Below are 24,181 nucleotides of genomic sequence, written 5' to 3' on the forward strand. Positions count from 1 at the left end.
GGCATATACACCTCCCGGACTCCATGGAATGCCCGGGCCAATTTGGAATTCTCAGACTCCTTGGAGTTTGGTGCCAAAAGTGGCAGCAAGGAAGGAGCTGGCCTGGGCCTGTGGCTCTTCCCACCTCCGTCTCTTCCCACCTCCGGCTTTGCCCAGTGCCCCAGGGGGCCTGCGTGTAGGCATTTGGATGCCCCAGGCTTCATCTAAGCCCCCAACAAACAGTATCCCTTGGGCCTCGGGACAGGTCCACCTGGTGAAAACGCTCCTGCAGGAGAGGCCTAAGCAGACCAGAGAGGGGGCTCAAGGCACTTTGTGAGGAGTTTCAGGGTCCTGGTGCCCAGAGGTGTCTGGAGGGGCGAGCACATGGCCCCTAGCCCTGTAGACTCCTCCCCCTGTGATGGGGGCACAGTCAAATGGGCTGAAGTGCCAGCAAGCGGACACATGTGCACACATGTATATGCTTGCATACACATGAGCACACATGCACACCCGCGTGTATATGCACATGCATGCAATGCATGTGTGCACACACACACATTCCTTCACATACTTGCAAACATAGGCAGCACATGCACTGAGACAGGCCTCTGGATGCACACCCTCCGCAGCCACAGCCGACATCAGCAGATAAAACCACCAAGCCCCGGAGCCCCACTCACGGATGCCAGGTGTTGCATGCATCACTCCCTCCCCACCTCATTTCCCCAGCCTCAGGTGGAGGCTCTCCTGCAGTGGTGACACCAGCTGGGCCTCTGAAGGTGCCTCTCCCACCCTCTGCCCTCCGTGACTCCTGTCCTCTCCACGGTTCCTGCTTCCCTCTTTCCTGTCACTGCCTTATCCTAGGCGGGGGGCATGAGGCGGCCCAAGTCCCTGGGCCGGGCCTCCTGGGATGGCCAGGCAGGAGGCTGGTCACCACTGCAGCCAGAGGTGCCCTGCTGGAGGCCTGGGTGCCAGGGGACAGTGGCACACCATCTCAGTGGCCCCGCAGGGTCGGCACAGGCCATGCAGCAGTGCTGTACCCCTCAGTGGGGTCACCTTGGCAGTGAGCTGGGCCTTCTGCAGGCATGTGGTCCAGCATTCCCCAGGCCCTTCCAGCTGAGGCCATCACCGCTGGTCCCCAAAGGGCAGCTCTGGGGGCCATGTTCAGGCCTAGTCCTCTGTAAGGGAGGGGATGTGAGCTCCGGAGGCTTCCCCAGCACAATGTCCTGTGGACCAGGCTCCTACACAGAGGCTCACGGGAACTCCATGCCCATCCACGGTGCCCAGGGAGCCCCCTCGGATGGAGAGGACAGACACAGACAATGCCACCTTTCCCAAGGCCTTACTCTGGGTCCCACAGAACCGGCCGTGGAAAGGCTATGGTCACCCCCACTTTACAGATGAGGAAACTGAGGCTCAGAGAGGGGCAGTCACCCACTGCAAGCGGGGTTTGAACTCAGGCCTCCCTGTGTCCCTGGGGGCCTCCCAGGACACAGAACCAGCAGAATAGCCCAGGCATCTCCCTCACCCCACAGAGCTCTGGCCTCAAAGTCACTGGGGGGCTCCTTAGAGACGTAGCCTCAACTGCCCCTGGGACGCCTGAAGCCAGGCCCAGCCCAGCCCACCCTCGTCAGCAGGGAAGATGCTCTGCGAAGCCCTCCACTGCCTCCCCTGTAAAAACAAGGGTGGTGCTGGGGGTTGGGGGTGACACTCAGCATAACCCTGTACCAGGCACGGGACCCTGCAACAAACATGTCCCCTCCTCAGTTCTGCTTCCATACGGTGGGGGGAGGGGCTCCAGACAGGTCAACACATAGGGGAGGGCCAGGAAGGGCGACCAAAGCTGCTGGCAGGGACGGCCTGGGAGAGGCGATGGAGACGGGGCTGGAGGAGCAAGGGCTGAGGTACGGGGGAAGAGACCCAGATACCGGACAGGCTTCTGGTCCGGCGGGCAGCCACCATGAGTCCCCTCTCCTAGGGGAGAGGGGACCTCAGGTGCCTCCCTCTGGGCAGCCCAGCTCAGGAGCATCCAAGGTCAGGGGAGCAGCCCCGCTCCTTCTCACCAACAATGAGGAGCACTGCGACTGTCTGCACCATGGCCACCCCTTCTCACCGACGATGAGGAGCACTGAGACTGCACCGTGGCCGCCCCTTCTCACCGACGAGGAGCATTCAGACTGTCTGCACCGTGGCCACCCCTTCTCACCCACGCCGAGGAGCACTGCGACTGTCTGCACCGTGGGAGCCCCTTCTCACCCACGCCGAGGAGCACTGCGACTGTCTGCACCGTGGGAGCCCCTTCTCACCCACGCCGAGGAGCACTGCGACTGTCTGCACCGTGGGAGCCCCTTCTCACCGACAGTGAGGAGCATTCAGACTGTCTGCACCGTGGCCACCCCTTCTCACCGACGACCAGGAGCACTGCGACCATCTGCACCGTGGGAGCCCCTTCTCACCGACGACCAGGAGCACTGCGACTGTCTGCACCGTGGCAGACCCTCTCACCGACGACCAGGAGCATTGCGACCGTCTGCACCGTGGGAGCCCCTTCTCACTGACGACGAGGAGCACTGCGACCGTCTGCACCGTGGGAGACCCTTCTCACCGACGACCAGGAGCACTGCGACTGTCTGCACCGTGGCAGACCCTCTCACCGATGACGAGGAGCACTGCGACCGTCTGCACCGTGGGAGCCCCTTCTCACCAACAATGAGGAGCATGGAGACTGTCTGCACCGTGGCCGCCCCTTCTCACCAACAATGAGGAGCATGGAGACTGTCTGCACCATGGCCGCCCCTTCTCACCGACGATGAAGAGCATGGCGACTGTCTGCACCGTGGGAGCCCCTTCTCACCGACGATGAAGAGCATGGCGACTGTCTGCACCGTGGGAGCCCCTTCTCACCAACGATGAGGAGCACTGCGACTGTCTGCATCATGGCCGCCCCTTCTCACCAACAATGAGGAGCATTGCGACTGTCTGCACCGTGGGATCCCCTTCTCACCGACGATGAGGAGCACTGCGACCGTCTGCACCGTGGGAGACCCTTCTCACCGACGACCAGGAGCACTGCGACTGTCTGCACCGTGGCAGACCCTCTCACCGACGACCAGGAGCATTGCGACCGTCTGCACCGTGGGAGCCCCTTCTCACTGACGACGAGGAGCACTGCGACCGTCTGCACCGTGGGAGACCCTTCTCACCGACGACCAGGAGCACTGCGACTGTCTGCACCGTGGCAGACCCTCTCACCGACGACCAGGAGCATTGCGACCGTCTGCACCGTGGGAGCCCCTTCTCACTGACGACGAGGAGCACTGCGACCGTCTGCACCGTGGGAGACCCTTCTCACCGACGACCAGGAGCACTGCGACTGTCTGCACCGTGGCAGACCCTTCTCACCAACGAGGAGGAGTATGGCGACTGTCTGCACCATGGCCGCCCCTTCTCACCAGCGATGAAGAGCATGGCGACTGTCTGCACCGTGGCCGCCCTGTCTCACTGACAATGAGGAGCACTGTGACTCTCTGCACCGTGGGAGCTGGGGGTTTGGGTTCCAGGACTGAGAAGCATGGGGGACACTTGCTCAGCGGCTGCCCAGGGCCCTGATGACCACCTGCTGAAAGACAGCACCTGCCCAGCCTCCAGAAGCTCTGGGGTATTAACTACCCATTAACTACACTAACCAGGTGGGAAGGTAGTCCACTAACTACACTAACCAGCCCAGAAAAACAACCTATTAACTATACTAACTACCCTGGAAACCAGCCCTAATCAACACTAACCCAGTGGGAAACTAGTCCATTAACTATACTAACCAGCCCAGGAAAACAACCCATTAAGTACACTAATCAGCCCATTATCAACCAGCCCATTATCAACACTAACTATGTGAGAAGCTAGTCCATTAACTACACTAACCAGCCCAGAAAAGCAAGCCATTAACTACACTAACTGGGTGGGAACTAGTCCATTAACTACACTAACCAGCCCAGGAAGCCGGCCTATTATCCATACTAACCAGCCCAGGAGGCCAACTCACTATGTCCAGTAACCAGCTGTCTCATGTGTGGTGCTGTAACCACCTATTGCCGGGACTGGGTACTTGATCACAGTGGACGGGAACATGGGTCAGGTCTGGTGGCCGGGAGTCCGGGATCCAGGCACCACAGGGTTGGTGCTGGGTGAGGGCCTGCCCCACACAGATGGTGCCATCCAGGCGTCCTCACATGGTGGAAGGTGAGGGGCAGAAAGGCCCAGCTCTCTACCTCCTGCCCTTTGATAAGATGCCATCCCGGTCCCAGGGGCTCCCACCTCGTGCATGACATTGGTGCTCTGATAGAGGCTCCCCCTTCACCTTCTGCTCTTGTCCATGTGAGGACACAGCACCCGCGTCCCTGGAGGATGCAGCAACAGGACACCTCCAGGACGCAGAGAGCACTGTATCAGGAGGCTGTGGTACTGGGTGGGGGAAGGGTCCCTCCAGAGCATATTGAGTTTGGACGTGAACTTGAGCTGCATTCCCAACTCTAGGGGAACGCTGAGTCTCCCAACACACCTGAGACAAAGTCCACAGTCCTGGGCCTGACCTCGGAGGCCCTCAGTGGTCAGGACCCGCCTTCCCTGTGGGCCTCTGGAGGGCACAAGCATCAGCTCCCAGCACCTGCCTGGCTATGACGAAGGGGACCCAGCCGGGACAGCCTCCATCCCAAACCAGCCAGGCCCCATGTAGGGTCAGTGCAGCGGTGTCTGTGCATTGAGAGACTGCCCGTGGGTGGCTGGGCCAGGCCACTCACTGCCCACCACTGCAGACAACTATCCAGGACCCCCCAGGCTGCCCCAATACCCCAGTTGCCCAGGCTGAGCCTCCCGGCCATCCCACCCATCTGCACCCACTCTGGCACATGGCTGTAAGGTGGGTCTGCCGTGGGCGCCACCCAGGAAGGACATTCTCCTGCCAAGTCCCAGCCAAGCTGGGGGTCGTGGGCTCACAGCCCCATGATCTGCCCCCCTGCTCTGCCCGCCTCTTGCAAGCCAATGTGCCCCTCTGATCACCTTGGCACCCTGGCCTCGCCTCCCCACTATAGAATCCCAGCCCCCCAGGCCATGAGTCCAGGCACAAACGGGTTCTCCCACACCAGACTTTGGGTCCTCAAAGCTCTACCACTGGCCCAGTCCCCTGACCCCACCTGCCCTGAGAGCCTGAGTCCACACTGGTAGTGGCTCAAGAGTGGAGCCCCTGCACAGTGTCAGTGCCAGCCACCCTGGACCTGTGGAGGCTGAGCTCAAAGGCTGAGGAAACTGAGCTCGAAGAAGCAGGCAGCCCTCCGGCCCCTGCTGAGCAGCAGCAGTCTGACCTGAGCCCCACGCTGGTGCCCAACCCAGCAGCCTCCACCTCCGCCTCAGGAGCCGGTCAGTCCCAGCTCCCCGAAGGGCAGGCCACAGGGCTGGGCCCAGTGGTGACCCCTTCACTCCCCCAGCCCTGGGCCCTCCCTCCCACCCTCTCCCCTTCCCCAGCCCTGGAACCGCCCCTCCACAGCCCTGGGCCCTCCCTCCCACACTCTCCCCTTCCACAGCCCTGGGGCCCTCCTTCCCACCCTCCCTCCCGCCAGCCCTGGGCCTCCCCCTACCGTCCTCTCCCCTCCCCTAGCCTTGGGCACCTCCCTCCCACCCTCTCCCCTTCCCCAGCCCTGGCCCCTCTGTCCCATTCTCTCACCTCCCTTAGCCCTGGGACTCCCTCCCACCCTCTCCCCTCCCCCAGCCCTGGGCCCCTCTTCCCACCCTCTCCCCTCCCCCAGCCCTGGGCCCCCTCCCACCCTCTTCCCTCCCCCAGTCCTGGGCTCCCTCCCACCCTCTCCCCTCCCCCAGCCCTGGGCCCCCCCACCTTCCTTTTCCTGGGGCACAATTCACATGTACACTGACTTGCATAACAAAAAACCACTCACACGGTTAATTATGGGTGCAGTTGATAATTACAGGCACAATTAGCCACTTGCTAATTTTGAGGGTGCGAGCAGTTAATTACATTCACAATTAGGCAACTGCTGTAGGCCTGGGACCGGAGTCCTGGTGGGGGGACACTCCTTGTAATCAGACTCCCAGGGTGAGGCCCTGTGGTGGGGGTGAGGGTCAGGTGATCTGCAAAGCACCCCCCTCCCAGCTTCAAGGGGGGAGCTTACAGGCCTAGAGGCCAGGGCCTGGCAAACGACCTGAAAAATCCAGCTTGAGGCCCTTTCCAGGGAGCCCCAGAGGCCTTCTCTTGGGTCATTTCCCAGGATGGGGGTCGCTGTCACTCCTCTGTCCCAGGAGGATTCAGAGAGGTCAGTTCACAGGCCTATGCTGGGCAGAGCCACTCATCCATGGCACTGGCCACTCAGCCAGGTATTGACAGACCCACCCGCAGGGCAGACGAAAGAGGCATGGCCCAGCCAGCTGCGGGACCCTGCACCCCCCACTCACTCACACATGTGCACAAGCACACACATGCACACGTGCAAACACACACACACAGCCCTCCTCGGCTCACAGGGGGCTGCAGGACGCTGTCCAAGGTACTGACCTCCCTGCTGCTGGGCCCCTCGCTGCTGAGCCGGGCAGGGGAAGTCAGCTGGGCCAACTGGGAGGGTCGGGCAGGGACAGCACCCGAAATCCCTGCTCAGCCCCCTGTGCCGTTCCTGCCCCTGAGACCACGGCCAGCCACCCAAGGGCTACCCCTCAGCAGCCTGAGGACACAGCGCCGGCTCTTCATCTCAAGCACACGGAGGTGCAAGAGGGAGGGTCTGCGGCCTCGGCAGAGACAGCCGGATGCACTGAGACCCTGGCCTGGGGCAGGCAGGGGCTCCCTCAGGGGGCTCAGAAGGGGTCAACGCTGCAGACCACAGGCCGGCCCAGCCTCAGGCACGGTCCGCCTGGCACAGCACACTTCACAGTGTTGAATATACTGTTGTATTTGTTTCCTGAGGTAACAAAGTCCCACAAACTGGGTGGCTTAAAAGAAAGACATTTATGCTCTCCCAGTCCTGGAAGCCAAAAGTCTGAGATCAGTATCCCTGGGCCGAAATCAAGGGGTCGGCAAGGCTGAGCTCCCTCCGGGGAATTAGGGGATGAGCCCTCACTGCCTCTTGCAGCCTCTAGTTCCTTGGCTCACGCCCACATCACTCCCGTCTCCACCTCCATCTTCACTTCATCTTAGTGTAACCTCCCTCCATCTCCCTCTTACATATGGACACTTCCCATTGGATTTCGGGCCTATGACTAGTCCTGAAAGATCTCATCTTGAGACCTTCAACTTGATCATATCTGCAGAGATTCTATTTCCAAATAAGGTCACCTTCACAGGCTGTTTTTCTTTTAGGGCGGTGGGGGTGGGGGGGGATTTTTCAGCTGACCACAATTGTCAACATTAAAAAATCAAGATATTGTAGGGGTCCCACCTAGATATTGAGGAGGTGGACAACAGGAGGACTGGGTCTCTCCTTCATCCCTCAGCTGCCAGGATGGAGGGTTTGGGGGGGGTCATTTCTTACACAGCTCCCAGTAGGAGATGCTGTGTAGCCTTGGGAGTGTCACTTAGCTACCTCTGGGCTTCCTTGTCTGTTGCGGGGACCATGTATCAGCTAGTTACTGCTGAGTAACAAACACAAACACGATCTCAGCAGCACAGAGTCAGCATTTGGTTGGCTGGTCCAGGCCAGGCCGCTGGGGCAGCTGAGCTCTGCCCCCCACTCCCTCATCCTCCCCCTGACCAGCAGGCTAGCCACCCTCACTGATGGCAGCAACATAGTACAGTAGCCTGGTCACCGCAGCTCTCAGTTCAGAGCACCACATGCCCCGTGAACATCCCCTCAGTCAAAGCAAGTCACATGGCTGAACCCATAGTCAAGGGGCAGGGAATTAGACTCCACCCTCTTAGTGGGGGAGCTTCAGAGGCACAGGGCAAGTGTGGTTGGCAGGGGTGAAGGATGGGGCCAGTGATGCCAGGGGCCCGCAGGGGTGCATGGGGGTCAGAACTCATCATTCACTCCCCAAGCACAAGCCCAGGGCCAGTTGGCCCACAGGTCCCCCTGGTGCCCAGCATCCCCCCGTCCCCCTCCCACGGGGTGGGGCTCACATCCAATGCCTGGTTCCAAGTGTCCTCCTCATCTTACCTGCATGGTGACCATCCAGGACGCTCTCCCTGAGCCCGCTGCTTACTGAGTGCCACGGAGGCCTGCAGGGGGAGTGGGCACACACAGGAGAGATGCATGATTTGCATAATGTCATTAATGAGCCGTAGCACAACCACAGACCTGCCCTGACAAGGAGCTGCGCTCGTGGTAACATAAAACTGTCAGCCAGCTGGGCGCGGTGGTTCATGCCTGTAATCCCAGTACTTTGGGAGGCTGAGGCAGGAGGATCACCCGAGGTCAGGAGTTTGAGACCGGCCTGGCCATCGTGGCAAAACCCCGTCTCTACTAAAAATACAAAAATCAGCCAGGTGGTGGTGCGTGCCTGTAATACCAGGTACTCAGGAGGCTGAGGCAGGAGAATTGCTTGAACCCAGGAGGCAGAGTTTGCAGCAAGGCAAGATCATGCCACTGCACTCCAGCCTGGTGACAGAGCGAGACTCTGTCTCAAAAAAAACAAATTTTTTTAATAAAAAAAAAAACCTGTCAGCCAACGAAGCTCATTACAAGCTGCTCCTCAGACTTCCTGTCAGCTGGGACTGCATCCTCCTGTTCAGCCCTTCCAGGCCTGGAGCTGGAGCCCAGGAGGGAGGCCAAGGGGTCCCACTGCAGCTGGGGTGCTGACCGTCAGCTACCAGCCCTTCCGTGGGCCTGTCAGGTTCAGTCTCGGATGCTGTGGGGCCCTGGGACCCCTCATGGGAAGCTGACTTGGACCGTTCAAGAGCTCTATCTAGCCCTCAGCAGGACAAGATCCTCTCAGCAACGTCCCCAACACACACTCGCCCAGACAGCCTGCAAAGAGCCAGTTCTGTATTTGGACAGCTCGGTTCCCCATGGTACCCTTGTACTCCATGGTAAACCAAAACAAGCTTCTTTGTAACTTCCACCTACTAAAACCATTCCATTACCACCAACTAAGATGGATTCTCCACCTGCCCATCCCAAACATACCCCCAGGTGTCCCGTGTCTTCTTGTCTCCTGCATCTGCTGCCCACGTGCAGGCTGAGTGTGAAATAACAAAGGACATCCTCCTGGTGGCGCGGGGCAGAGAGCCAACTCACAGAGGGGAGGACATCCACGCTGGCCACGAGCCAGCTCCCCACAATGACCAGCCCAGCCACCCCGATGGTGGGGGAGAATGGGTCCTCCCTCTGCGATCTGAGAGTTCCACTCAGTAGCCCTCAAACCCTACTCCACACACACCTGTTCGCCCTGAATCTAATGTGCTCACTTTGAGCTATCTTCCTGTATGCCTTTTCCCAGGCTGATACCCTCTTTTCTTTGCTTTTGCAAATTAGCTGAATTTCTTAGCCAGAGCCATCAGGCAAGAGAAAGAAATAAAGGACATTCAAATTGGAAAAGAGGAATTCAAACTACCTGTTTGCCAACGGTATGATCTTATACCTAGAAAGCCCTAAAGACTCCTCCAAAAGACTCCTAGATTCGATAAATGAATTCAGTAAAGCCTCAGGTCACAAAATCAATGTAGCACTGCTCTATACCAATGATGACCAAGCTGAGAATCAAATCAAGAACTCAATCCCTTTTACAATAGCTGCAAAAAAATAAAATACCTAGGAATATATGTACCCAAGGGGGTGAAAGATCTCTACAAGGAGAACTATAAACACTGCTGAAAGAAATCACAGATGACACAAATGGAAATATATCCCATGCTCACTTATTGGAAGAATCAATATTGTGAAAATGACCAAACTGCCCAAAGCAATCTACAGATTCAGTGCAATTCCCATCAAAATACCAACATTCCTTTTTCACAGAATTAGAAAAACAATGCTAAAATTCATTTGGAAACAAAAAAGAGCCTCAATAGGCAAAGCAATCTTAAGCAAAAAGAACAAATCTGGAGGCATCACATTACCTGACTTCCAACTATACTACAGGGCTATAGTTACCAAACAGCATGATACTGGTGCAAAAGTAGATAACAGACCAATAGAACAGAATAGAGAATGAAGAAATAAAGCCAAATCCTTACAACCAACTGATCTTTGATAAAGCAAACAAAACCGTATTCAATAGATGCTGGGAAAAACTGGTGAGCCACGTGTAGAAGAATGAAACTGAATACCTATCTTTCAGCATATACAAAAATCAACTCAAATGAATTAAAGACTTTAATCTAAGATCTGAAACCATAAAAATTCTAGAAGAAAACCTAGGCAAAACTCTTCTGGACATCAGCCTTGGCAAAGAATTTATGACCAAGACCCCAAAAGCAAATGCAACAAAACCAAATATAAATAAGTGGGACCTAATTAAACTAAAAACCTTCTGCACTGCAAAAGAAAGAATCATTAGAGTAAACAGAACACCCGCAGAATGGGAGAAAATGTTTGCAAACTATGCATTTGATAAAGAACTAATAATCAGAATCTGCAAGGAACTCAAATCAGCAAGAAAAGAAAAACAATCTCATTAAAAAGTGGGCAAATGACCTGAATAGACATTTCTCAAAAGAAGATAAACAAATGGCCAAGAAACACATGAAAAATGCTTGACATCACTAATCATTAGGGAAATGCAAATTAAAACCACAATGAGATACCACCTTATCCCAGCCAGAATGGCCATTATTAATGTTGCAGTAAACTGAGGAACGGAGAGACCACTATGGAGTACAGGAGGATTGTTGTTTATTTTAGGTACGTACCGGCTCAGAGGACTCACATCCAAAAAGCTGAGCATTGAACAAAGACTGAGCAGGGTTTTTATAAGCGGACCTACAAGAGTAAAACAAAGCAGTTAATCGTACAATGACAGGTCACGTAACCTATAGCGTAACTGTTGATTTAGCATAACTTGTGGCCTTGCATAGCTAGTGACCTCATAGCTGTGTCAAAAGAAAAACAAGAACTGGCTAAATACAGACATTTGTAAAACATAATCATGCTTAAGAAGCCTGGGAAAGGAGTAACAGTAAAAGAATTTGTCTTTCTCTCTTTTTTCCCTCAACCTTGCTCTGGAGTGGGGGTGTCTGGAGCCCATTCCTTTGGCGGTGGCTACTCAGTGTTATCTTATAACTGTCCTTGAGGTGAGCCTGCTGCACTTTCCCCTGCTAGGCAGAGGAAAACTTGTTCTTTTCTTTTTAACCTTTGCCTTGCCTGTTACTTTTCTTAGAGTGAATGAATGCATATTTATTTTTAAATTTCTGCCTCATTAAAAAGTCAAAAAACAATAGATGTTGGTGTGGAGGTGGTGAAAGGGAATGCTTACACACTGCTGGCGGGAACGTAAACTAATACAACCTCTATAGAAAACAGTATGGAGATTTCTCAAAGAACTAAAAGTAGATTAGCCATTCGACCCAGCAATCCCTCTACTGGGCATCCACCCAAAGGAAAGGAAGTCATTACATCAAAAAGACACCTGCACATGTGTGTTTATAACAGCACAGTTCACAATTGCAAAGACATGGAACCAACCCAAGTGCCCATCAGCTGATGAGCGGATAAAGAAAGTGTGAGATAGATAGATAGATAGATAGATAGATAGATAGATAGATAGATAGATAGGTAGATAGATAGATAGATAGATAGATAGATAGATAGATAGATAGATAGATAGATAGTTGGATGGATGGATGGAAGGATGGACGGACGGACGGACGGACAGATAATGAAATACACACATATATGTCATGAAATACAACTCAGTCATAAAAAAGAATGAAATAATGTCTTTTGTAGCAACTTGGATGGAACTGTAGTCCATTATTCTAAGTGATGCAACTCAGGAATGGAAAACCAAATACTGTATGTTCTCACTTATAAGCGGGAGCTAAGCTGTGGGTACACAAAGGCATGCAGAGTGGTATAATGAACACTGGAGAATCAAAAAGGAGGAGGGAGGGATGGGGATGAGGGACAAAAAACTACCTATTGGGAGGCCGGGTGCGGTGGCTCACCCCTGTAATCCAAGCACTTTGGGAGGCCGAGGCAGGTGGATCACCTGAGGTCGGGAGTTGAAGACGAGCCTGACCAACATGGAGAAACCCATCTCTACTAAAAATACAAAATTAGCCGGGTGTGGTGGCGCACGCCTGTAATCCCAGCTGCTCAGTAGGCTGAGGCGGGAGAACCACTTGAACCTGGGAGGCAGAGGTTGCGGTGAGCCAAGATCATGCCATTGCACTCCAGCCTGGGCAACAAGAGCGAATCTCTGTCTCAAAAACAAAACAAAAAAGAAAACTACCTATTGGGTACAATGTACACTACTCAGGTGATGGCTGCACTAAAATCTCAGACTTCACCACTACACAATTCATCCATGGAACCAAAAACCACCTGTGCAAAGCTATTGAAATAAAATAAAAACTAGAGCTGGGCACAGTGGCTCACACCTGTAACCTCAGCACTTTGGGAGGCCAAGACAGGGGAATCGCTTGAGCCTAGGAGTTCAAGACCAGCCTGGGAAACATAGCAAGACCCCATCTCTACTAAAAAAAAAAAATTGTTTAAAATATCCTAGTGTAGTGACGTGTGTCTGTGGTCCCAGCTACTTGGGAGGTTGAGGCATGCAGATCACTTGAGCCCAGGAGGCCGAGGCTGCCGTGAGCTGTGATCACACATCTGCACTCCAGCCTGGATGACAGAGCAAGACCCCGTCTCAGAAAACAACAACAACAAAACTCTTTGAGGTATAATTTACATACAACAAAATTCACCAATTTTAAATATAATTTGATGAGTTCTGACAAATGTACACAGTTGTGTAACCACCAACATGACGATTAGGTGGAACATTCCCATCACACCAAAACTTTCCCTCCCTGGGCCTCTTTACAGTCAATCCCCTCCTCCACCCTCGCCCTGGGCTCCTGTATTCTATTCGCTAATCCTGTAGTTTTGACTTTCATGTGAATGAAACCACCCAGGATGCAGCATTTTGAGTCTGGCCTCTATCACCAAACATAATGCTTTTGAGAGTTACCGTTGCTGCACCCTGGGGTAGCTCATTCTGTTTTTCTAGCTGAAAAACTTTCCTTATGTGGGTGTACTACAATTTATTTTATCCATTCGCCTGTTGAAGGGTATTTGGCTTGTCTCCCGTTCACGGCTATTATGAATAAAGCCGCTATGAATGTCGAAGTCAAGTTCTCTACATGGACAGAGGCCTTCTCGTGGATGGCCACCTGGGGTGGAACTGCTGGATCACGTGGTGACTGAGGTGTAACTTTTCAAGAAACTGCCAGGCTGATTTCTAAAATGTCTGTAGCATGTTACACTCCCCCATGCAGGGTCTGGGGGTTCCAGCGAATCTACACCCTTCCCTGCACTGGCATGGTCCGTCCTGTACATTCCAGCCTTTCCAGGAGGTGCGCAGCGGTGCCCCACTGTGGTTCAAATTTGTGTTTCCTTGATGACGAATGACGCTGAGCATCTTTGTGTGTGCTCATTTGCCATCTGTACTTCTTCTTTGGGGAAGTCTGTTCCAATCCCTTGTCTCACAGGAATGTTCGTCTCTATATTTGGCTACATAGTTGCCATTTCTGGCGCTATTTCTTTACTGTTGTGTCCGTTTGATACAACTTTCCTTCTGCTTACAGAGCTTACTTTAACCTTACTTAATATGTTGAGGATGATGAGGCAGGAGAATAGGGAATTGGGGTAACCAAGGTTAGTTAAGGCAGAAGCAAAAGAGCAGCGGGCTCCGCCAGCTCCAGGCAAGACCGGGCAGCACACAAGCCGCATCCCCACCCCTGTGATGACAAGACACAAGCCTCCACGTCAGCCTCTGATTGGCCGCAGATCAATCCTTCATAGGGTGTAACCAATGGGAGGCCTCTAAAGGGCACCTAGGGGTGTTACCAAATCTTTTAGCTTTATAAAAACTTGAGGAGCATTGCAACAGGGGAGATAGTGTCTTGAGCCACTTGCTCGAGTCCGCTCCCACTCTGCGGAATGTACTTCCGCCTCAATGTAGCTGTGCCTTCGACTCAGCAAAACAGAAATAATGTTCCAAATATGCACGATGGTAAGAACCAACAGGAGCACTCATATCCTGCTACTGCAGCCGCACCTATGATTGGTTATCCAGGGCCAAAAAGACATTTTCAGTAAGACTTTAGAAGTGTATGTAAATGTCTGTTTTTCACAATTGCTCCATATATTGTGTGTTTTCAGACAAGACAGTTTTTTAAGAAACGGGAATTGCAGAAATGGCTGTAGTGCAGCGGTAATATTTAAGTCGGCTAGTTCTCCACGTTCCTGAAACAATTTTTAAGGTTTTTTTTTTTTTTGTAGTAGAAAATGTAGGCAGTGTTTTCACAAAAGTAAATGTACAGTGATTTGAAATACAATAAATGAAGGCAATGCATGGCGTTCCAGTAAACATTTTAAAAATAAATAAATAAAAATCTGTGCTTTCGTTACTTTCTTTCGTTGCTTGCCTTTCATTGCTTCGTTCTTTTGTTGCTTTGTTTGTGCATTTTGTTCAATTCTTTGTTCAACACACCAAGAACCTGGCCAACCCACAGTCAAGACGTTCCACCCGGTAACAATGGGACATCACTTTAACATTGCCAGGACACTGGTCTGATGGCGATGAACTCTTTCAATTTTTGTGTTTCTGAAAAACTAATTTCACCTTTTCTAAAGAAAAAAATGTTTTCATTGGGTAAAGAATTTTAAATTGGCTGCGCGCGGTGGCTCTCGCCTATAATCCCAGCACTTTGGGAGGCCGAGGCAGGTGGATCACCTGAGGTCAGGAGTTCAAGATCAGCCTGGCCAACATGGTGAAACCCTGTCTTTACTAAAAATACAAAAATTAACTGAGCGTGGTGGCATGTGCCTGCTACTCAGAAGGCTGAGGCACGAGAATCGTTTGAACCCAGGAGGCATAGGTTGCAGTGAGCCGAGATTGCACCATTGCACTCCAGCCCAGCCGACAGAGCGAGACTTCATTGGAAAAAAAAAAAAAAAGAATTTTACATCGACTGTTGTTTTCTTTCAGTGCTTTCGGGATGCCGTTCCACCATTTCCAGCCTGTGTTGTTTCCAACAATGCAAATATTCTGACAAAAATATTGTCATCCTTTTGTTCCTTAAAAATTTTCTTTTTAAGGCCATTTGATTTTTTACGTGCCTTGCTGTCAGTTTTTGTTTTGTTTTTTAAACAGGGTCTCACTCCGCCACCCAGGCTCAAACAATCCTCCTGCCTCGGCCTCCCAGATAGCTGGGACTGCTGGTGTGCATCACTATGCCTGGAAAATTATTGTATTTTTTGTGGAGTTGGGTTTTTGCCACATTGCCAAGGCTGGTCTCGAACTCCTGGGCTCAAGCGATCCTCCTGCCTCGGCCTCCCAAAGCGCTGGGATTACAGGCGTGAGCCACCGCGCCTGGCTGATGTCGGGTTTTTTTGTGTGTTTCTTATGTTTTGTGTGTTTCTTATGTATGAGCTTCTTAGATTTCACCAAATTTGGAATAACTTTAATCACTATTTCTTCAAATGTTTTTTTGCTTCTCCTCTTTGGGAAGCTTCCCTTACAGACATACTAACCCGTTGGCATCATCCTCATACAGCCCACTGATGCTCTGGAGTCTTTTTCCCTCCTTTGCCCCCATGTGTTATATTTTATATGATTTCTACAGCTACGTCTTCAGGTCCTCTGCTCTTTTCCTCCGCCATGTCCACCCTACCATTCATGTCGTACCTCATCCAGTGTGATTTTCACATCAGACATTGTGGTTTTTATCTCCAGCAGTTTCGTCAGAGACTTTTTTTTTTTTTAAACAGGGTCTTGCTGTGTTGCCCAGGCTGGTCTTGAACTCCTGGGCTCAGGCGATCCTCCTGCCTTGGCCTCCCTAAGTGCTGGGATCAAAGGTATGAGCCACCACACCCAGTCTTGTCAGAGCCTTTTTATATGTTCTTTGTCTCTGCTTGGGCTTTCAGCTGGCTTCCTGAGCACGCATCATAGTTACAGTGACTGTGTGAATTTCTTTGCATAGCAATTCTCTCACCTATCACATTTCTAGGTCAATTTTAATGGGTTGGATTTTCTGCTCATTACGGGTTGTATTTTCCTGCTTCTTTGCTGGCCTCGTAATTTTTTTTTTTAATTGAATGCCATACATTGTGACTGTTACCTTTCTGGGTGTTGGATGTTTCTGTATTCCAAACATTCTTGAGCTTTGCTGTGGGACACTATCACATCACTTAACAGTTTCATCCTTGGGGACCTTGCTTTGTTAGGTAGGAAAGCAGCACATTCCTCGGTGGTGAGGAAAAGTCCTTCTGGGTGCTCTATGCAATGCCCCACGAATGAGGTGTTTACCTCTGACTGATGGCTAGACGCCCTATTCCCAGCCTTGTGTGAGCTCTGGGGATTGTTCCCTCTAACCCTAGCGAGTGGCCCTTTCTCCAGCCGGGCTCATGTTCCGGGGCTGCACTGACACAGGACATGAACAAGGTGGTATAAAGTAACAGAAGTGTATTCCCTCAGTTCTGGAGGCAAGAAGCCCAAAATCACGGTCATGCTTCCCTGATAAGGGGAAGGCGGATGGGCCTGGGGAGTGTGGTGCAGGGTGGGCTGAGGCCAGAGGAGAGGCTGCCACAGGGCTTGGAGCAGAGTTTGTGGGGAACACTGTGCACAGTGACCCCCACCATTGTTTAATTGGATTGGGTCCCAGAGTTCTACTTGGCTCATGAGCCCTGATCAGCCATTCACAGGCTGTAGGACCAGGAAGTTTTCCAGATAGAACAGGAAGATGTCTCCAGGCAGCAGTGATTCAGGAACAGCAGGCACCTATAATGACCAGAAAGCAGACACTCCCAGTGAAAATGAGCCCGCCTAGGCCAGGCATGGTGGCTCACACCGGTAATCCCAGCGCTTTGGGAGACCAAGGCAAGAGGATCTCTTGAGCCCAGGAGTTTGACACCAATGCTAGCAACATAGGGAGACTCCATCTCTACAAAAAAACTTTAAAAACAAGCCAGGTGTGGTGGGGCACGCCTAGAGTCCCAGCTACAGGCTGAGGCCGAAGGATTGCTTGAGCCCAGGAGTTCCAGGCTGCAGTGAGCTATGACTGCACCACCGCACTCCGGCCTGGACGACAGAGAGAGATCCTGTTTCAAGAACAAAAAACAGCCGGGCGCGGTGGCTCACACCTGTAATCCCAGCACTTTGGGAGGCCAAGGCAGGCAGATCACGAGGTCATGAGATCGAGACCATCCTGGCTAACACGGTGAAACCCCGTCTCTACTAAAAATACAAAAAATTAGCCGGGCATGGTGGCAGGCGCCTGTAGTCCCAGCTACTCAGGAGGCTGAGGCAGGAGAATGGCGTGAACCCGGGAGGCGGAGCTTGCAGTGAGCCGAGACAGCACCACTGCCATTCCGCCTGGGCCAAAGAGTAAGGCTCCATCTCAGAAAAAAACAAACAAACAAACAAACAAACAAAAAACCCAGGAGCCCGCCTTGACCACGTGAGCACATCTAGGAGGAAAGCCCCCCGTGACTCAGGAGACTGCTGACAAAACACACAGAGACCCCGGGAGGCACAGGAGACAGGAGTGCCGCTCGCCACCAAACCACACCCACCACCGGGGCCTGCTTCCCTCTCTCAATCCCAAAGGGAGGGGAGCAACTGGGGGCTGGGCTACAGGAGGCTTTGGCTGAGCCCCTCCGTGCCCAGGGTACAACAAATATCAGGACAGTACACAGGGACTTGCCTTAGGAAAGCCCACCCAGCCAGGCGCAGGACTTGCATGAAGATCAGAAAGTTTACTGAGGCACAGGAAGACTTCCTCTGGAGATGGAAAGGAGACAAGGGCCCTGGACCACACTCTTCTTAGCATTGGCCTGGAAGCCTCAGCCTGTGCAGAAAGCAAGAAGAAATAAAAGATGTAAAGGTTGGAAGGGAAAAAAATAAAATGTGGTTGTTCACGGATGACACAGCTGCATACAGAGGAACGCCTCAAGAATAGATAAACAATCTGTTAGAATTAATCAGTGGAGTTATAAGGTCAATGGGGACAAGGTCAATATACCCAAAAAACAAATCCATCAAGTGTATGTAGACTAGCACAAACAAACAGAACATGAACTTTAAAATTATAGCATTTACAACAGTATCTGTATTAGTCCATTTTCATACTGCTGTGAAGAAATAGCCAAGATAGGTAATTTACGAAGAAAAAGAGGTTTAATGGACTCACAGTTCCACGTGGCTGAAGAGGCCTCACAATCGTGGCGGAAGGTGGAGAAGCAAAGTCACGTCTTACATGGCGGCAGGCAAGAGAGCGTGCGCAGGGAGACTGCCCTTTATAAAACCATCAGATCTCATGAGACGTATTCACTATCACGAGAACAGCACGGGAAAAACCCACCCCCATGATTCAGGTACCTCCCACCAGGTCCCTCCCACAACACGCGCTGATTATGGGAGCTACAATTCAAGATGAGATTTGGGTGGGGACACAGCCAAACCATATCAGCATCCAAATACTTAGAAATAAATCTAATTGGAGACATGAAAGACCTCCACCTGCAAACTACACAGTGAAATTAAACACATAAATAAATGGCTATGCCATATTCCTGGATTAGAAAATTCAATAATGTAAAATGTCAGTTCTCCCCAAATCAATTTGTAGATTCAATGCAATCCCAGTAAAATTCCTAGTTGAGTTTGTTTGGGGTGGTGTTTGTTTGTTTGTTTGTTTGGAGACAGGGTCTTGCTCTCAAGGCCTTAGGTCCTGGACAGGGTCCACCCCTAGGCTAGAGTACAATGGCATGATCACAGCTCACTGCAACCTTGAACTCCTGGGCTCAGGTGATTCTCCCACCTCAGCCTCCTGAGTAGCTGGGACTACAGGCATGCATGAAAATTTCTGTATTTTTTATATAGACAGGATCTTGCCTTGTTGCCCAGACTGGTCTCAAACTGCCAGGCTCAAGCAATCCTCCCACCTCAGCCTCCCAAAGTGCTGGGATTACAGGCGTGAGCCACCGCAATAGGCCAAGTTTTTTTGTTGTTGTTTTGTTTTGTTTTGTTTGTTTAAACTGAGCTGAGAAACTTCAAGTCACTGCTGGGGGAGTCAAGACGGCAAGCCAAAGCCCTGTGTGGCTGGGGTGGGGTCTGGCCCCGCTTCACCCTCACGGAGCCTCCTTGGCTTTAGGAAGAGCAGAGGTCCTTTCTCAGGCACTGCTGGCTGTGCTTCAAGCTGCTGTGGTGGAGGCTGAGCCAGTTTCCCGCCCACCTGCCTACCAGGAAGCCCCGAGTCTGTCCCTGCAGTCCCTCCTCCTGGGAGCTGCTGCTGAATCTAGGGTGTCCCCGCCTGTTTTGCTTTCTGGGAAGAGTCTCCTCTCTGAGAAGCAAGATCCCCTGGAGATGCGGTCGGTGCTGGCTCTGCCTGCCCTGCCCTGCCTACACACCATTCCGGGTGTCACCACCCCAGGCGACTGCAGGACCCTGAATGCCCTGAGGTCCGGGAAGGCGGGGGGTCCCCGAGTCTTTTACTCCCTGGAGATAAGCCTTCGTGGGGTTCGCAGGACTGCGTCCTCCTGGGCCCCTTTTTCCTTTTTTCTTCTACCTGGGGGTTGTGGTGCCAAATGCCTCTTGGGTTCCAACGTCTGGTGCCCTCTCAGGAGTTCCACTGGCAACGACCCGACGTGCAGGGACTGTGGCAGGTTTGTGACCCCTCCCCTCCCCGCAGAGCCTGGCACATCGGCAGCCCTCCCGCGAGTCAGCCTGGGTGACTGCGACTGCCCTGGGCTCTAAACCCCGGGGTACGGGCCAGGCGTCTGCTTGGGGAGGTGTGGACGGACACAGGCAGGGTGGGAGGAGGCGAAGGTGTCCCCCACAAAGGACGCGGGGCGCGCCGGGCCTCCAGTCCCCGGCACCCTCCACCCGGCGCCCACGTCCGCACACGGGCCACGTCCCGCCTCCCCAGCCTCCCTGGTCCCCCCGGCCGCCCCCGCTCACATCCCGTTCCCCCCCCACCTGGCCCCCACCATGCACCCAGCATCCCAGGCCCAGGTGCCCCGCCCCGGGCCTTACCCACGGGCTCGAGCCTGCTCTCCTCCCCAGGCCCTCCGCCCCTGGCTCCTCCTCGGCTCCCACAAGGCACAGCCTGTGTCCGCCCCAGACCCACCGCGAACTCGCGCTGCCACCTGCCGCCTCGGCCCTGCCGCCGGCCCCGCCCCCAGCCCCGCCCCCAGCCCTCTAGCCCCGACCCCGACCCTCTGGCCCCACCCCTCCCCTGGCCTGCCACGTGTCCCCTACCCCGCAGGGCAGCTGCGTGTTTTGTGTTCCTGTCTCTGCGGCCAGGTGGGGGCGAGTGCGCGGAGGTCAACCCTCGGCCACCCGGGCGCTGAGTGGTGCTGCCACTGTCCCCATTTCAGAGATGAGGAGACTGAGGCTCACAGGGGAAAGGGCCATCTGCATCCGGAGGAGGGCCTAAGCCACTCTCCCTGGAGGAACAGGGAGGCCTCGACTAGCCCCTCCCCAAACGCAGCAAGTGGGTGCTCTGAGGAGGGGGTGCGGGGACCCTTCCCTCTGGGGCCCTCAGGAGGGGTGGGCCTCAGCCCTGCGATGTGGCCCCAATCCAGCCCTCAGGACCCGCCAGGAGTCTCAGCACCTCCCCACGCACCGAGTGTCCAAAAGCCTCTGACATCCCCTCTAGGGGGAGCGCTCCCCAAAGTCTCCCTGGCAAGGGTTCTCGGCACCACCAGGGTTGGGGCCCACGCTTCTTTTCCTCTCAATCTACCCTGGGAGGGGAAGTGCGGGGAGGGGCCCTGGCAGGGCAGCAGCGAGGACTGGGCAGTTGGCTTTCCAGGGCCTGGCTTGCAATGTCGGGCTCCCCCTCCATCCTCAGCTCCTGGGAGCTCGTTCTCATGGCTGGCTGGGTCCACCGCAGCCTGGAATTGGTGTGTGGCATTCTTACAGCCACCTGCCCCCAACCATGAAAACAGACCCAGTGCCAGTCTTCAGGCATGGCTGGATCCAGGCGCCAGTCCTCAGGCACGGCTGGATCCAGGCACTCCGGGATGCCATCAAGGCTGGCTCTTCATTCGGCCTCTGTGTTGGTCTCAGCCACACTCTGTCCTGCAGTGGCCACGGTGGCGGTCCTTGGACAACTGAGCTGACGTCCTGCCAGCCCCCAAACATGAAGTGTCCTTCTGGGAGTTCCTGTAACGTGTCTGGGTGAGACAGGACTGGCCAGGCTGAGGTCACGGCCATCCCTCAGCTTGTGTCAGTGACCAAGACAAGCCAGGCCACATGACCCACCCCCCTGGGTCCACCCCGAGTGGGTAGGATGGGTGGGGCCTGCTGGCCCCATGTGCCCATGCAAGGTGCTGTGCCGGGAGACATGGGGCCCCCTCAGTCATCATGTGGCATTTCTCATAAGCTTCTGAGGCGGCCCAGGGACCACCAGGGCTCCAGTGTGGCCAAGAAGTGAGGTCTGAAGTGACCCAGAGGGCCGCTGGTGAGGGGATGAGTGCTCAGGACAGAGGCGGAGGGCTTCCTGGAGCTGGTGGCATTTGAGAGGACATAGAGGAAGAGCAGCACAGAGTGGAAGGCCCTGCTAGAGAACTGGGCCACATTCGGGGGACTGTGGCAGCCCAGCAAGCTCCAGCTCCTAGGACGCTTGTTGGAGAAACAATACTGTACGTCCCTCCCTCCCCACCACCCCTGCAGCCTAGAGATGGAAAGGTCCCTCCACCAGGACCAGACCTCCTCCCTCCTCCCACCTCAGACCTCCCACCCCACTTCCAGCATCAGCAGACAGCGCTGGACCTGGACCGGGGTCAGGAGCAGTGCCCCCCACCCCGCCCCCCCAGCACCATCAAACCTGCCACCTCCCTGCACCCCTTCCCACCTCCCCTCCCTTCCCCCTTCCCCTCCCTTCCTTCCTCCCTTTTTACCCCCTCCTCCCTTTCCCCACCTCCCCTCCCTTCCCCCCTCCCTTTCCCCCTCTCCTCCTTTCCCCCCTCTCCTCCCTTCCCCCCTCCCCTCCCTTTTCCCCCTCCCCTTGCTGCCTTTTCCCCTTCTCCCTGCACCCCCTGCTCCCCTCCCCCTTCACCCATCCCTCCTGTGACCCCCTCCCCACTCCCTGAACCCTCCTTCCCCTTCCCTGCACCTTCCTTCCCCCTCCCCACTCCCTGAACCCTCCTTCCCCTTCCCTGCACCTTCCTTCCCCCTCCCCACTCCCTGAACCCTCCTTCCCCTTCCCTGCACCTTCCTTCCCCCTCCCCACTCCCTGAACCCTCCTTCCCCTTCCCTGCACCTTCCTTCCCCCTCCCCACTCCCTGAACCCTCCTTCCCCTTCCCTGCACCTTCCTTCCCCCTCCCCACTGCCCCACCCGCACCTCTGCCTCTTCCATTTGGCACCTCCCATGTTCCTGTCTCCACACAGGAACACAGCTTTTTTATTTTTCATTCATTTATTTTTGCAGCGTTATTGAGATAGACCTGATTGATGTATGGTAACCTGCATATATTTATAGTGTGCAATGCGGAAAGTTTCGACACTTTACACACCTGTGAAACCATCACAGTCAAGATAATTCTCCATCACCCAAGTTTCTTCACGCCCTTGGCAGGCCTCTCCCACCCCATCCACAAAGGTGCCCAAGGGCCTTTCCTCACTCCCATCACTGCGCTGCCCAGCATCTCCCACAAGTGGAAGCAGCGGGCTCCTGCTGTCGCAAGCGTTCCGCTGCGGGGTAAAATAAAGCTGCTGTGAACCTTGTACAAGGCTTTGCTGGACACCTGTGTTCATTTCTCCAGGAGCAGCGGTGAGAGACGCATGTTTAACCCCTTAAGAAACTGCCAGAAAGGTGTGAACCACGGTCCACATCCCAGCACCTCCAGGAGTTCCGTGCCCTCCCGACACTCGTCCTGGTCCCATCCTCACGAGTGTGTTCCTAGTATTTTGTTGTGTTTTTAATTTCTAAATAAGCTCAGGAAACATGATTCTCAACATCCTCCTCAGATGTACCCAGAGAGAAGCCGCCTCTCTTCTGCTCACACCTGAGAGCTCTCCCGTCCACCTGCGCCCTCCCCCAGCCCCAGCCTTTTCCACCTCAAGCCTCTACCCAGCCCCTTCGCCAGCCAGGAGGCTCCCCAGGGTCCGGCCCCTGCAGCCCCTGGAAGGGCTCCCATGCCTGAGAGGCGCTCACAGCACTTGCTGAGTAAGAACATTGAGAAAAGACAGATATACGCATGCCCATCCTTCTCAAACAGAAATTCTAGCAGACAGATATACGCATGCCCATCCTTCTCAAACAGAAATTCTAGCAGACAGATATACGCATGCCCATCCTTCTTAAACAAATTCTAGCAGTTAGGAGTGAACAGCCTGACAAGCAGCTAGCTGCGTTTCTAACAAGGAGTGTGATCTGTCTTCCAAGCAAGTCTTGAAGGTGCTCTGGGAAGCTCCCGTTCGACCTTCCTGGTGAGCTCAGCGTCACAGGGACTATGCCCAGCCCAGCTTTGTGTCAACGCTCTGCTGGGCATAGCCAGCCCCGCCAGGCAGGGGGCCTCGGAAGGCTGCATAGGGACTGAGGTCTTTTGAATCGCGTAACCACCATCGTAAGATCAGGCACTGGTTGAGCACTTGCTGTCTGTATGGCACTGAGGACACAGGAGGCCCCGATGGGTCCCCGAAGCTGCTCAGACCAATGAAAGCCTAGAGCAGCACAGATGCCACTGCCTCGACGGCAGCCCCGGGTGGACAGTGCCCTGAGGGCAGGGCCAGGTGAAGGCTCAGGGGACCTTTTCCTTTTTTTTTTTTTTTGAGACAGTCTTGTTCTGTCCTCAGGCTGGAGTGCAGTGGCGTGACATTGGCTCACTGCAACCTCTGCCTCTTGGGTTCAAGCGACTCTCCTGCCTCAGCCTCCCGAGTAGCTGGGACTACAGGAGCGCACCACCACGCTCAGATAATTCTATTTTTGTAGAGACGGGATTTCACCATGTTGGCCAGGATGGTCTCGATCTCCTGACCTCAGGTAATCCACTCGCCTCGGCCTCCCAAAGTGCTGGGAATTACAGGCCTCATGAGCCACCACAT

General features: G+C 54.1%; 2 long non-coding RNA genes across 2 annotated transcripts; both read right to left on the bottom strand.

Annotated features, from left to right (window-relative positions):
* Positions 1-3,396: 3,396 nt before the first annotated feature.
* On the bottom strand, positions 3,397-10,891 carry LOC129529092 (uncharacterized). The gene is made up of 3 exons (XR_008674494.2): positions 10,820-10,891; positions 8,127-8,188; positions 3,397-3,480 (listed from the first exon to the last, which is right to left on the bottom strand). It is a non-coding gene; the product is annotated as an uncharacterized lncRNA (long non-coding RNA).
* A 6,921-nt stretch (positions 10,892-17,812) lies between these two features.
* On the bottom strand, positions 17,813-20,277 carry LOC129529093 (uncharacterized). The gene is made up of 3 exons (XR_008674495.2): positions 20,167-20,277; positions 18,323-18,426; positions 17,813-17,980 (listed from the first exon to the last, which is right to left on the bottom strand). It is a non-coding gene; the product is annotated as an uncharacterized lncRNA (long non-coding RNA).
* Between the last annotated feature and the right edge of the window lie 3,904 nt (positions 20,278-24,181).

This window comes from Gorilla gorilla, chromosome 21 (assembly GCF_029281585.2).
Source record: "Gorilla gorilla gorilla isolate KB3781 chromosome 21, NHGRI_mGorGor1-v2.1_pri, whole genome shotgun sequence".
In the NCBI taxonomy this organism is placed as follows: Eukaryota; Metazoa; Chordata; class Mammalia; order Primates; family Hominidae; genus Gorilla; species Gorilla gorilla.